Source organism: Scyliorhinus torazame, chromosome 8, assembly GCF_047496885.1.
Source record: "Scyliorhinus torazame isolate Kashiwa2021f chromosome 8, sScyTor2.1, whole genome shotgun sequence".
NCBI classification, from domain to species: domain Eukaryota; kingdom Metazoa; phylum Chordata; class Chondrichthyes; order Carcharhiniformes; family Scyliorhinidae; genus Scyliorhinus; species Scyliorhinus torazame.
The window spans coordinates 248,201,603-248,215,163 of record NC_092714.1 but is presented as its reverse complement, the minus strand read 5'-3'; the positions used below and the strand labels follow the sequence as shown (position 1 = coordinate 248,215,163).

General features: G+C 44.6%; 1 protein-coding gene across 5 annotated transcripts in view; it reads left to right on the top strand.

Moving 5' to 3' along the window:
- Window positions 1-6,429: 6,429 nt before the first annotated feature.
- Window positions 6,430-13,561, top strand: part of slco4a1 (solute carrier organic anion transporter family, member 4A1) — a 216,766-nt gene continuing 209,634 nt past the window's right edge. For 2 of the 5 annotated variants that reach the window (XM_072515069.1, XM_072515065.1), the window contains exon 1: window positions 6,507-6,568. The gene's annotated coding sequence lies outside the window, so the exon portion shown is untranslated. Of the gene's footprint in view, window positions 6,569-13,561 lie in introns of all 5 variants that reach the window. The other 3 variants (XM_072515064.1, XM_072515068.1, XM_072515066.1) reach the window with 3 other exon arrangements.

Here is a 13,561-nt window from a genome sequence, read left to right as displayed (position 1 = left end):
AGAATGACAGAATCTTAATAGCACAGGAAAAGGTAATTCAGCCCTTTGAAAGACCTTTTCAATTGGTCCTACACCTCTGCTCTTCCCTATAGCCTGCTAATTTTGGGCCTTTCGAGTGTTTACCCAATTGCTTTTAAAAAAATAAATCCGCTTGTTCCATCTCTTCAAGCAACATGTTCCAGGTCATAATAACTCACTTCATAAAAATAAAATTCTCCTCCGATTACCTCTGGATCTTTCACTGTCACCTTAAATCTGCATCCACTGGTTATCAACGTCTCTGCCAGTGGAGACAGTTTCTCCTCATTGACTCTCTAAAAATGCTTCATGGTTTAGAATGTCACAGTGAAAACCTCATCTTAACATTTTCTGCTTTAAGAAGAACAATCATAGCTTCTCCAGCCTCTTCATGCAACTGAAGTCCATCACCCTGACACCAAATCTAATAAATGTCTTCAGCACCCTTTCATAGGCCTTACATCCTCTCGAAAGAGTGATGCCCAGAATTGGGTGCTCGCTGAGGCCTAAACAGTGATATATCAATTTTGTTGGTAAGGCTCCTGTGAAACACCAATTTTTCAATCATGCTAAAGTTGCTGTAGTACAAAAATTACTATTGTCAGTTTGGAGTACAGAACTTGAGTATTGGTGAAAAAGGAGACATGTCGAAGTTTTTTGTCTTGTATTCATCAGGACAATTCGCAAGGATAACCATATGAGGGAAACAACAATTTATACCGTATGGGAAGAAAGTGCTGGTCAGTGATAAGTAGACTCTGATTGGTCCTTCTTGTCACGGAAAATGCACTAGGTGACTATCAGTAAACTGCCAAGTATTGTTTGAAATTTAAACCAGGCAGTTTGACACTGATTGGTCAAGGCGTGAGGAATAAGTCAGCGAATGGCTGACACTTATTTTGTTTAGCATTTGGTTATTTTCCTTTCGCTATTAGAGTTGGTTAGCATAACTTTCTTGCTTTTGTGTTTCTGTTTATAAAGTCAATGTCTCTGTTTATAAAGTCAATGATCATATACGCTTTTAAACAGCTTTATCACTTTGTCCCATTGTCTACTTTGCCTAGCTATGAAGAAGAATTCTATTCTGAAGAAATAATTTCTCAATCACCGTTTACTTTAAAATCACTGCTCTGTTTAACATCTCTTTACTTTATCTGTTTTCCCTCACTTTTGGCTGATTTCTCTTTGCTCGTTGCATTCTGACAGATTATGAACGAATGCCTACAATTGGAAAATGCAATAAAGCAAAGAATTATTAAATTGAGTTGAGATGGTAGAATCACTGATAAGCTTATTAACCGTATCTTTCCTCAAGTTACTGCAGATGGCTTATGCCCTGGAGTTTCAGAGGCAGCTGAAGCAATTTCCCCCATGACGTTTACAGCTCTTTTCTATTTATATTTATTTGACTAACATTGCATGTTATAATCATGTAAATAATGCACTGAGCTAACATTTTAACTTCCAGAACCCAATTTCTACATTACCATAACCCTCTGGGTAGTGCAGCCACAAGAATAGAAACAAGTCAGCTTTCAAAATTAGACAGAATCAGATGTAACAATAAGTTTTGTTTTGCTGTAAATTACACAATTGCTATTTATTTCTGTCATTGAGACTTTTGGCAGAGATTTCTGCATATCTGCTGTTACTTTGGTGTCAGGTTGCCGGAAAACCTTGAAGGTGTGGGATAAAATGGTGGAAAATGGTCAGAAACCCTACAGAAATTCAACACCTCGAATTCTACTTTGACCCTTTTCACATGACTATGTGGAGGAACAGAGAGATCTTGGGGTTCATGTCCACAGATCTCTGAAGGTTGCCACTCAAGTGGATAGAGCCATGAAGAAGGCCTATAGTGTGTTAGCGTTTATTAACAGGAGGCTTGAGTTTAAGAGCCGTGGGGTTATGCTGCAACTGTACATGACCCTGGTGAGACCACACTTGGAATATCGTGTGCAGTTCTGGTCGCCCCACTATAGGAAGGATGTGGAAGCATTGGAAAGGGCGCAAAAGAGATTTACCAGGATGCTGCCTGGTTTGGAGGGTAGGTCTTATGAGGAAATATTGAGGGAGCTAGGGCTTTTTTCTTTGGAGCGGAGGAGGATGAGAGGTGACTTAATAGAGGTTTATAAAATGATGAGGGGGATAGATGGAGTTGATGTTCAGAGACTATTTCCTAGGGTGGATGTAGTTGTTACAAGGGGGCATAACTATAAGGTTCAGGGTGGGAGATATAGGAGGAATGTCTGAGATAGGTTCTTTACTCAGAGAGTGGTTAGGGTGTGGAATGGACTGCCTGCAGTGATAGTGGAGTCGAACACTTTAGGAACTTTCAAGCGGTTATTGGATAGGCACATGGAGCACACCACAATGACAGGGAGTGGGATAGCTTGATCTTGGTTTCGGACAAAGCTCGGCACAACATTGAGGGCCGAAGGGCCTGTTCTGTGCTGTACTGTTCTATGTTCTATGTTCTAATACATATGCAGATATTTAGCATACACCTCTATTTAGCGTTTACCTGATTTTGTGGCCTGTGGTGTTCTGACAAACAGCTTAGAAGCTGATCAAGAATTCACTTTGGAAGTACATAATGATCTTACCATTCTGTTCTTTTGTGCTGGCTCATTGATTCGCTCGTTAAAACGTCTAGGATGGGTTTTTCCAGGCCTTCCCAATGGCAGGATCTTCCGGTGCCATAAATGGTGACCCCCCCCCCCCCCTTACCCGTGTGGCGGGTTCTCCGGTGACAGGACGGGAAGCCACGCAAAATGTTGTTCACATCGGCGGGACTGGAAGATGCCGCCTGGGGCCAATAGCGAGCCGCCTCTGCCGCCATGGGGTGGTGCTGGAAAATCTCGCCCTATCTCAACACTTCTAACACAGGGAGGCAGTGCCATATTAAAGGCAATTTCTCTTTCACGTCAACATATATTAGGTTTATTCATTGAAAGTTAGTGCTATTGAAATACATTCAGACAATAATCCAACTGCGCCATTCTGTCTTCTAGTTGTGGATGGTGCGGGTCGTCCTGTTATGCCATTGGAATGTGGCGCTTACTATTCTGTGAGTCTTTGGAAGTCTTCACCCCGCAACTGTGGAGGCTGAGTCATTGGATGTAGACTAAGACAGACAGATTTTTTGAATTGTAGGGGAGTCAAGTGTTATTTGCCACAAGCAGGGGGGTGGAGTCGAGGCCAGGATCATCCCAAGCATGATCTTTCTGGATGGCGGGTCAGACTCGAGGTGCCTCATGGCCTTCTCCTGCTCAAAATTCCCATGTTCTTCTGGTCAGTGTCATCATTGGCCATGGACTCTGCAATGGCTTTCCTAATAAACCATCACCTCCGTTGGAGTGAGGGCTTGCAGCCTCGCCTGTCCCCCTCAGTTCACCAGCTGCTGCCTCTGGTTGTGCGTTGCCTTCTTCTGCAGGAGTGAGATAAGTATGAAGCTAGTATTCTGCCATCTGTTTGGCTGATGTGACTGTCATGCTTCAATAGCTGGCAGCATGTGCAAGCTGTGAGTCATGGGTGTGAGGCTGACAACATTTGTACGTTTGTGAGAGTGGGGTGAAGCAAATGAGTGTTAGATATGTATCCTGATTGATAGAAATCGGCAGTAGGTGAGTGATGAGGGTATGGCAACTTGAACAATGTATGAGGCTTGTGATGCAGTTGCTAGAATATGACATTTGAAATGCACTCACAGACTCTGACCATTTTCTGCAGCATTCATTCAAATTGTCTGGACTTGGCTTCTGGTATTCACCTCAAAGAGCTATCTGCTCCAGTTGACTTCTAAGAATACATTTGTCAGCCTCCTGTCCCTCTGTGAATGCAGGACATAGAATCATAGAATCCCTACATTGCAGAAGGACACCATTCAGCCCATTGAGTCTGCACCAACCCTCTGAAAGAGTACCCTACCTAGGCCCATTCTCCCACAATCCCGTAACCCCACCTAATGTTTGGACACTAAGGGGCAATTTAGCATGGCCAATCCACTTAACCTGCACATCTTTGGACTGTCGGAGGAAACCAGAACACCCAGAGTGTGGTAAACCACTGTTGCACCTGTATTAGGTGATGTAAGGTAGGACCTGTACTACAGGTTCGCCGGTAGTCCCTGCCTGCTGGCTCCGCCCAGTAGGCGGAGTATAAATATGCGTGTCCTCCATTCAGCAGCCATTTCACCAGCTGCTGTGGGAGGCCACACATCTTAGGGCAATAAAGCCTCAGTTGTATTCAACTCTAGTCTTTGTTCAATTGATCGTGCCTCACAGAGGAAACCCACGCAGACATGGGGAGAATGTGCAAACTCCACACAGACAGTTACCCAAGTTCAGAATCGAACCCAGGCACTGTGAGGCATTTTCTCCCTCCTCCACCCTGGCCTCCAGTGCAGTGTCCAAAACCCTTGAAGCTCACTCTGCCCCATGTTGTGCCATTCTTCACTGTTTTTCTGGTCAGATTCACTTCCTGAATAACTGCTAGCACCTGATCGAGCTCCACATCATTTCTTGAAAATGTGCAGCCTAGTTTTAAGCTCTGCAGGCTAACTTTAAGTTGTGCAGGCTAACATAAGTGGTGCAGGCCAGCTTTAAGTAGTGCAGCTGGTACAAGTGCTAGCAAGTTGCAATTTTAGTCCTGCACACAGCAATCAATCAAATAAGCAGGCACCGTGAAGTTGACATGCTGCCTATGTTACATTGAACTAGCATGGTTGACCGTGCACTGAAATCCCAGCAGCCATTTCTGTGGGCTATCCAATTTAGCACCCCCAATGTCTGGAAACCAATTTAATATGAAATGGCACATAACATACAGTAGACTTTATTTATAAATCAGCTTCAACAAAAGGACTTTAAAATTCACTTAAAAAATATGTAAGGTATGCAGAAGGATATAGGTGCATGACATTGTGTCGACAGTAATATGACACCAGAAATAGTTGGCTGTGATATTTGATGTAACCAGCCATTAGGAATTGCATTTGAATATTCTGTACTAGTGGTTGTAGGCATAAAGTTTCCTGTCTGAATTTTCTGAAATGGTTTTTGAGGTTTATGGATTCAGCAGGTTTGTATTGTTGTAGATTTTTTTATATATGCTGAATGCAAAAATGTTACCAAAGGGCATATATTGAAGGTGATTGATTAAAAATAAGTAATGGCAAGGTGAAGAAAAACGTTTTTACATAGCGAGCTGTTGGAATCTGGAACCCACAGACTGAGAATGTGTTGGGGGAAGTTTTTCGATTGTGGCTTTCAAAAGAGAATTGGACCATGATCTGAAGAGGAAATATTTATAGTGTAAGTCAGTTGCTCATTGGTAGCAATCATGCCTCTGAGTCAGAAGGTTGTTGGTTCAAATTCCACTCCAGGGACTTTGGACAAAACTCCAGGTTGACATTTCAGTGCAGTACTGAAGGAGTGCTGTACCTTTCAGGTGAAATCATAGAATGCCTGCAGCGCAGAAGGAGACCATTCGGCCCATCGAGTCTGCACTGATCCTGGACCAGTCCCCCACCTATCCCTGTAACCCCACCTGACCTTTGGACATTAAGGGGCAATTTAGCATGGCCAATCCATCTCACCTGCACATCTTTGGATTGTGGGAGGAAGCCGGAGCACCTGGAGGAAACCCTCAGTGCATTCCAGATCCAAACCACTCGCTATGCAAAGAAGCTTTTTCTCATGCCACCATTGCTATTCGTGTCTCCTGGCTCCAGATCCTTCCATTAATGAGAACGGTTTCTCCCTATCTACTCTATCCAGGCCCCTCGTGATTTTGAATACCTCTATTAAAACTCCTCCTGACCTTTTCTCTAAGAGGAACCGCCCAGCTTTCCCATTCTATCTAACCAACGTTCACCTTCAATTCTGGAACAATTTCTGCGAGTCTTCTTTGCCCCACTCGCATCCTTCCTAAAGTGTGGTGCTCAGAAATGACGCTATCCACAGTCCAGTGGAAGCCGAGACAACATTGAATACCATTTATGATAACAATAAATCTTTATAAAACACTGGAGTGCCGCTGTCCAGTTCTGGGGGCGTCATGCAGATCTTTATTTCACTGAAAGAAGCTAAATGAGGTTTGGGGTAGGTCCAAAACTGTGGCTGAAGGTCTTTACGACTGGAATTTCTTGGTTTTACAGATTATAGGATAACTTCGGTTGAAACAACGGTAAATCAAATCCATTACATGAAAAACTGCCACCGTGCAACAGGAAGTAACAATTTCACCATGCGGGAATCACACCGACTAGGGCATAAAAGATTACCCCCTTGACAGCGTGGGTTCTTGAAAAGCAAAGGGACAGACAGGCATTTCTCCCATTTGCTATGAGTGGGCAATGTTACTGTCACTTAGCCGGTGTTGCAGCCTCTGGTTGGACACAGTGCATAACGCCACAACCCGATAGCTAACAGCAATTGGTCCAGCTAGCTGTCAATCATCAACCCTACTTACTCCTTGCTTCATGAATGAGAGTTTGAACCTGAACATGGACATGGGCAGAACGTGAAGACGGGAACAAACGTTACATGTGAGTCTCTATCTTTTTTCTGACTTTTCCAGATAGCAACCTTAGCCAGTTACACTTATTAACCTTCCTCCCAAAAAAAATAACACACCCTGGGATGAAAGCTGACATAATCAAACCCAGATCTCCCCAGTCCAATGTATATAGAATTATGGATTACAATTTGCAACGTACTGTGTGAGGTCTATGCGGGCTGATCTATCTGATCCTTTGTTTGTATTTTTGGGGGACTTGGTTTGTTTAAAAAACATCTTACGCCCTATGTTCTTATTTTGTTGGCAGGATTGTATAAAAATATCCAAAAACACGTTGTTACATATTGATCCTTAGTCTTCTGATACATTGTTATCTTTTGTGATCTTTAGGAAGGTTTTATGTAGAAATGGTCGTTTTAAAATACTGCCGGTTTTACAAAACATCAATGGGAATAAAATGCGATCTCAGCTAGCGGCATGAGAGCCATGTAGCCCTCATTTAAAAAAAAAAATTGCAAGGTTGCTGTGAGCGACAGGGGCAGTCACTGGGGTTACTATAGGTCACACCTGCTGGATATTCGTCCCAAGCCCGACTAGCAGGTGACTGGGAGTGCTCCAGATAATGGTGACCAGTTCCTGATGACACTGCACAGCAGAACAGTTGTAATCACCTGGAGATTGAACACGCTGTTGAGGGGCATTTCTCTATGTCTGACAGAACGCACTACACCGTGCACATGTTCACTGAGAATCGGTTCGGCAAATCGTGATGATCTCTGATTTCCATAGAGATTTTTTGAAACCGCTTGACGTTGCATGAGTCACTCCGAACCAGTGTAAAGTACTCTCTTTATTTCCCCTAAATCAAATAAAGCAGGCGTTAAGGTTTCTTTGAAGGTGCCTTATTCTCTTTTCCTGTGGCATAATTTTATTTTTGGGCTGGAGATCTCCCCAGTCCAAATGATAGAATTAACCTTTTGAGGCATATTTCACCTGTCTAGGTGGTTATACGGATAATATGGGGGAGAATTCTCTGCTAGCAGACACCAAAATTGGGAAAGGCGATTGGGGCGGAGAATCGGTTCCGACCCCCAAATCGTGGCAGGCGTCGATTTGATGCCAAATCGCAACACCCCAGCACCTCAACAGTAGCGTCAATGCATCCCAGAACGCACGTACAGTAAACACCGTTTGCATATCATTAGCGGGTCCGACCCGGTATCCTCCGGGGCCTCCGCGATTCTCCGCCTCCGATGGGCCAAGTTCCCGACGGCACAGTTCACTTCTGGGGCGTCATTCTCCGCCGGCGGGTGTCTCCGTTTTGCCGGCGCCCGGGGGTTTCCCGACGGCGTGGGGCTGCCCCACAATGGGAAACCCCATTGACCGGCCGGTGTAACGGAGCATCCCGCCGGTGGGTCGGGGCAGAAATGTGGCGGGGCGGGATGGAGAATTTCGCTCCTGCTTTTAAAATTGTGAAACTGGCGCTGTGGCTGCTGAGGAAGGGCGAGGGGGTACGGAAAGTGTCCAACATTACTATAGTTTGCTAACAGTTGTGCCGCTGGCCGGGGGTCTTCTGCCAGGGCCGGGGGAAGTAGTGGGGGGGGGGGGGGGGGAGAGCATGGACCACAGTTGGCAAGGTGGCCTTGCAGCTGCGCACACTGCCAACAGCCCACTTTGAATTTAGTGCCACAGGTCGTATAGCCGACCCATCAGCTGTATGGGTACCCTCCAGCACAACCAGTGCCACCTTGTTGGCTGGGATATGTGTGTTTGGGGAGTGTAATGCGTATATGCGGCTGCAGCTTGTCAGCCTCCCGAGTGTCAATCACGGACCCGACGAATCCCTCACCGTTTTCCATTGGAATCGATTATGTTCCACGCGGCACCGGTGCCAGCCCCTCAACAGTAGCAGCAGAACTGGTCGAGCTGCCAGATTTTCAGTCATGAAAGTCCACGAATTTTGAGTTGGCGTCAACACTTAGTCTCAGAAATGGAGAACCCCACCCTCCATCTTTCCTGCCCTGAACTCGCTCTTTCTCCTCTCTCTCTCTGCAGTACAAGCTCCACGGTATGTTTGTAACTTTAGGGTGGAGTTGTTCAAATTCAGATTTCTAATTCAAGTCTTATTAAAAGCTCATTATTATCCATCTTTCCTATTTAGGTGAATTTAAATGAAGATGCAGGGGGTTGGGAAAGAAAGGAGGATTAGCTTGTGAAGTATAAATAATGTCTACTGATGAATTCAATCACATTCTATTGAGGTTGTTTAAAAACAGAATCTATTCCATGTATTTTGGAAATAAATTCGGCAAAGTATAGACTGAGGAAAAAACAGAAGTTCTCTCGGGTGAGAGTCACGCTGGCTTTTGCTTGTACAGTGGCTTCCTTGGCCATCTCTTTCCACTGGCATTATATTCTCTTTGGGCTGCTGCTGTCACTTGCTGCTGAGGCTCTGCTTTCTCTGGTTGGAATTTTTCTAAGTCCGCTTAGACATTTCTGATTTACTTGTTTGTGCCAACCCGTGCTGGACGTTTGCTCACATGCTGCTGTTGAATGATCTCTGCTTTTTGCTGCTGTCTACTTGCTTCCTGGCCCTTGACTGAAATTTGATTCCCAGGTATGGACACTGTGACCTAAACCGAAGCTTTATGGCCCTGGCTGCACTTTCCTCTGGCTGCCCTGCCCAAACTCCCACACTCGGGGAGTGCCCCTTTGTCGCCATGTCGCACCTTGGTCTCTTCCCCCTTCTGCCTGACTGCTCTGGCAACTCATCATTTTGATTAACTCACACTGTACCATCTCTCTTAGCCTTCCTTTCAAACATTTGTTGTAAACTGACACCAGTTTCCATACCCTCCTCCCACAACCAAGTCCCATGCTTAGATCTTTGTCCTCCTTTTTTTTCCATCAACTTGTGGATCTCCTCATCCTCTGATTTCCTTCTGCTGCCCACACCCTCTCTTTTGAAAATACTGCTTTTGTATCTTCTCTAAACCGCCCCCTTTACTATATACATAAAAATATGTTGCAATCTTCTAGAGTCATGAGTGCTGACAAGGCTATCTCTCGTCATTTCCTTCCTGCACATATTATGCACAGCCTCACCTTCCGTCTAACCCCGATTCCCTATTGTGCCTGCCCCTCGAAATAGACATTTTCTCTTGTCCCTTCACTGGCACCCTTTCACTTACAATGTACTTTCCAACACACCCCATTGCCTAACCTTTGGCCAACCATACACATTTATTGACACTTCTCCAGCCATTGATTAACACAGGAATCACAGAATGGGCGCAACACAGGAGGAGGTCAGGAAGTCCACTGGATACATAAGAACAAGGAGCAGGAGTTGGCAATTTAGCCCCTCCACCATTCAATATGATCATGGCTGATCTCATCTTGGCCCCAACTTCACTTTCCTGCCCGTTCTCCATAACCCTTCAACCCATTGCTAATTAAAAATCTGTCCATCTCCTCCTTAAATTTAAGTTGACTCGCTGCATGAACAAGTTAGCTGGTCCTACCCCTCAGCCCTTTCCCTATAGCCCTGCAATATTTTTCCCTCAGGTGCTTAACCTTTTAAAAGCCACAATTGAATCTGGCTCTGCTACCCTCTCAGGCAGTGCACTCCAGGTAGGAGTAGTGGGATTGTCACTGGACTAGTAAACCAGAGACCTAAGGTGCTGCTGTGGGGATTGGAACTGAGTTCCAAATTCCACCACAGCAAATGGTAACATTTGAATTCAATAAAAATAATGACCATGAAACCTATTGTAGTAAAGGCCCATCTGGCCTCCTTCTGAACTGTAGTGATTCTATGATTCTAATGTTATTTTGAGAGAGAAATCTGCCATCCTTACCGAGTCTGGCCTATATATGACTCCAGATCCACAGCAATGTGGTTGACTCAGTAGCATGGTAGCACAGTGGTTAGCGCAGTTGTTTCACAGCTCCAGGGTCCTAGATTCGATTCCTGGCTTCGGTCACTGGGCAGAGTCTGCACATTCTCCCCGTGACTGCGTGGGTTTCTTCCGGGGCTCAGGTTTTCTCCCACAGTCCAAAGATGTGCGGGTTAGGTGGATTGGTGGATTGCTAAATTGCCCTTAGTGTCCAAAAAGGCTAGATGGGGTTACTGGGTTACGGGGATAGGGTGGAGGTGTAGGCTTAAGTAGGGTGCTCTTTCCAAGAGCCGGTGCAGACTCGATTGGCCAAATGGCCTCCTTCTGCACTGTAAATTCTATGATGATCTTTGATCTATGACTCTGAAATGGCCCAGTGAATCATTCAGTTTCAGGGAAATTAGGAATAGACAATAAATGACAACCAGTGATGCCGTGCTCACGAAAGAATTAAAAAAACAAGTACTTGCTGCTTAAAAAAGATTTTCATGTCGCCTTTGGTTATTTTACCAATTACTTGAAATCTACACCCTCTGGTTCTCAGTCTATCCATCAATGGTAATAGTTCCTGTCTATAAGAACAAAGGAACATAGGAATTAGGAGCAGAAGTCGGCAATTCAGCCCATCAAACCTGCTCCACCATTCAATCAGATCATGACTGATCTCTTCCTGGGCTCAAATCCATCTCCCCGCCTGTTCCCCATATCCCTTTAACCCGTTTTAAAATTGGAAATATACCTATCTCCTTCCTGAAACCATTTAATGATTCAGACTCCACCGCACTGTGGGGCAGCGAGTTCCACACAATCCACCTTCTGCGAGAAGTAGTTCCGCCGCATCTCACTTTTTATTGTGTGCAGTTTTGGTGTCCTTATCGGAGGAAGGTTGTCCTTGGAAGGGCAGCACGGTAGCATAGTGGTTAGCACAATTGCTTCACAGCTCCAGGGTCCCAGATTCGATTCCCGGCTGGGTCACTGTCTGTGCGGAGTCTGCACGTTCTCCCCGCGTGTGCGTGGGTTTCCTCCGGGTGCTCCGGTTTCCTCCCACAGTCCAAAGATGTGCAGGTTAGGTGGATGGGCCATGCTAAATTGCCCTTAGCGTCCAAAACTGCCCTTAGTGTTGGTTGAGTGGGGTTACTGGGTTATGGGGATAAGGTGGTGTGGGCTTGGGTAGGGTGCACTTTCCAAGAGCCGGTGCAGACTGGATGGGCCGAATGGCCTCCTTCTGCACTGTAAATTCTATGATTCTTGCTATGGAGGGAGTGCAGAGACACTTACTTTCAGCAACTGATGCACGAGGACACCAAGGTCTCGATGAGTATCTACCTCATAGATCTCACAGTCCAGAACGATTGGGTCAGTTTAGGATCAGAGAACCTTTTAGGACGAAGGTGAGGAGAAATTCTTTCACCCAGACAGTGACGAATCTGTGGAATTCACTACCACAGAAAGTAGTTGAGGCCAAAATGTTTTGTAATTTCAAGAAGGCATTAGATATAGCTCTTGGGGCTAAAGGGAATGAAGGGAAATGGGGAGAAGGCTGGATCAGGATATTAAACGTGATGAGCAGCTATGATCATAATGAATGACGGAGCAGGCTCGAAGTGCCAAATGGCCTCTGCCTTCTTCTATTTTCTATGTATGTTTTTATGTAAGTGCATTGGAACATTTTGTTATATTAAAGGTGCTATATAAATACAAGTTGTTGAAATATTGTGGAGGTTAGGAATGCAGTCCAGTGTTCAGTCCAAGTATTATTCCTGGGCCACAATAAAGTATTTTCAGCGAGTAAAATAGTTAAATTTGTTCAATTCCGGCCTGAGGTGACTGTCTGTGTGGAGTTTGCACTTTCTCCCTGTGCCTGCGTGGGTTTCCTCCAGGTGCTCCGGTTTCCTCCCGTAAGTCCCGAAAGACGTGCTGTTAGGTAATTTGGAATTCTCCTTCTGTGTACCCGAACAGGTGCCGGAATGTGGCGACTAGGGGCTTTTCACAGTAACTTCATTACAGTGTTAATGTAAGTCTACTTGTGACAACAAGGATTACTATTATTATTATTCTCGTGCAGCTGTTGGAGAACCAGATACATTCAGGCAACATTCCTGATTTTCACATTTACCTGCTCACGTGGGTGGTCACCTGAATTTTCTGTCTCATTTAGTTTTAAGGGATTAGCCTAACCACTATTTCTACAGCGCAATCAGGTCCATTATTTTCTTGGGCATAGTTTGCTTTTATTTTGGTCGTTGAAGTTGAACCAGTGTTATTAAAGTGATCAATTACTTGATTTAATGTTTGTAATGCCCTTAGATGTTAGAAAGCACATTACTTCCTCTCAACAAAAAAACATTTTATTTTTAAGGGAAAGGAGCACTTATCAGCCCAAGGACAAAATGAGAGAGATCACAATGGAGAAATTATTATGGCTTGCAAGTTAACATCGTTGACCCATAGGTTCAAAAAATAATTCTTTATCATGAGAAGAGAGAAGTGGCTTTGCGGTAAAGTGCTTCCATTTAATGTTTGGAGTAGTGAAAAATACATTTTTTAACTTTTGAGGAAACAGTAATTTTGATTTACCACAATAACCTTCAAAATACTATGAATAATTTAGCATACATATGGAAGGTGAAGAGCTGAGTGTGAACACCTGAAACAATGCAGTGAAACTTAAATGGGGATAACAACTAGAGAATATTTAATCTTCCTCCTACCCTCTCTCCCAGCATCTTACGTCACTGCTTTCAGTGGCCTTACTGGCTTCGTCTGTACTGGCAGGTGTTCAACGCAACAGCAAAGGCAGCAGAGCAAACCCCATTGTTTGATTATGTAACCTTCAAAAAAAGAAGCACAACCAATTTTGCCGTTGTGTGTATTTGTACAGTAGTGAGTCCTGCACCCATTCTGTTGATTAATGTTAAGGTGGAGCTTCCTATCAGTAATCTAAAAAAGTACATTTGCAGTATCTTGACTGTTAAGATCTATTACAGAGGAATGACTCATACCTCATCCTAGTAAAATAACAAGGGCTTTGAGATGGGAGAGAATAGGGCTGTAAGGAGGCTGTGGAGGCACTTAGCAGACTGCATTAGCCTGACGTGAGATATCAGACCAGCAAGGGCGGA